Genomic DNA, 1,985 nt, shown 5'->3' with positions numbered 1-1,985 from the left:
ATTTTAGAGAAAACATAGATCCAAGGTTTCTAGGGTTGCATGTACACCATAGGAGTGTTAGAATGCTCAAAACCCATAGGAGTGTTAGAATCCTCATCCATCTCAGTCCCCTCTAATGACTCTCTCACGGTATAAGAAATACCTCACAGCAGACATACCACAAATACTCTGGTGAAAATATCGCAACTATATGCTACCCCACAGGGTTTACCTCCAAACTCTGAAACTGGAAGCTCGTTACCCCTTTCGCTCCACACGGGAAGCAAAAATAGTGTAATTCTTGTCACAGAAAGTGGCATCTCAACCATCGACCGATCACTCAACCTAAACCGCAATCCTCCACAAAACATCATCTCCACTTTCCCTTGAGTCCTGCGACTCCAACTGGCACCTCACCAGTCAAATCCCTCGGGATCTAAACTCAATTTTCCTCGCAAGGTACACTCCACTGAAGCTCGACCGGCCTGGACCTATGGCCCCACAATCTACCATATCCACTCTCAGTCTGAACAACCACAACAGAATAACTGGTAAGGGCAGAAGCACACTCTGCTACGAATCATGGTACCCGAACCATGTTATCTCCCCTCATTCTGCTATTTAGAACATCTAGAATTCTCCCTGTTTTGAGTATGGGTGCTCTCCTTTTAGTAGTACGGGCCCATACTACCTGCCACATCTACCCATACTTTCCACACGGATCGTCCCAGATTTCCTAAGTAACTGCTCAACCTTCTCGATCACCAATCCCATTATACATGTTCGCTCTCCAGCGAATACTCACCTCTAAACAACATACTCATCAGACTAAAATTACTCCATAGGCTCTTCCTAGGTTCTCACACTTCTCTGCCATCAGCTGCTGAAGAACTCCTCATGATGCCAGCCATCTACCTCCTGAATATCATCATATTCACTTAGTAGCTGACTCCCATCATTCAAGAGTTCCACAAAGCACAAAGCAAGCAGCATTTGGGCATCGAATAACCTCCACCAGCACATAAAACCACTCTAGCATACAACTCCACTCACTCTATCCACAACTCAAAAGGCATCACCGAACTCAGGCAATCCTACCTCTCGTGGGTATCTAACCACTCTATCAGTAGATTCCTCAAATGCACATCTCGGTATCTCTCCTAGATTACTCCTCTACTCAAAGCTCTCTCTAAAAGATTTCTGCTAGGTACTCCTACTTAGCACATACATAGAGAAAATAGCAGATAATATCAATCAATAGCATCCCCTAGGCTAAGGCATCATGAATCAGGTAACTCTAGCTCTAAATTCCTGAAATACCTAGCTTATCCTCTAGCATGCAGCTCTAATATCTCATAAGTATCTCATAATATAAACAAGTAATGGTATTTTGGGAAATCACCCTTCGGGCTCTGGCTGATTATACACACTGCTCCATCTCGTTTTCTCTTAAAAGCTCTTACTCGTTTTAGAAAAATATCATTTCTTTTTAGAAAATTTTCTCAAATCCTCAATTTGAGTCCAGACATACCCGAGAGTACATCCGAATCCCTCAAACCAAGGCTCTGATACCAACTTGTAACACTCTAATTTTTCAAATAAATTTTTCATTTTTAAAACCACATAAAACACAATCTCACATTTCTCAAAACACGGAATGTATAAGTTGTTCAAAACACAAGACAACAAAATGTTTGATAATATCCCAGAATCCTCAAAAACATAATCTCTAGCTGGTGTGTACAATCAAGTAGGCGCCTTCCTGCAATCTTGAGAGGCACCTGAAACACATTTCACACAACACTGTAAGCACGAAGCTTAGTGAGTTCCCCAAAATACCACATACACAAATAATAAGCCTCTCATGGCTATGGATCGGCATGGACCCTCCGATCATGCGTCTCAGTGAAGACTCTCCGGTCTCACGGCTCGGTATGGACCCTCCAATCATGTGTCTTAGTGAAGATCCTCTGGTCTCACAGCTCGGGTTGGACCCTCTGGTCCGG

This window comes from Lactuca virosa, chromosome 7 (assembly GCF_052849685.1).
Source record: "Lactuca virosa cultivar CGN04683 chromosome 7, Lactuca_virosa_CGN04683_v6, whole genome shotgun sequence".
Taxonomy (NCBI): Eukaryota; Viridiplantae; Streptophyta; class Magnoliopsida; order Asterales; family Asteraceae; genus Lactuca; species Lactuca virosa.
Note: the sequence above shows the minus strand (reverse complement) of the source record.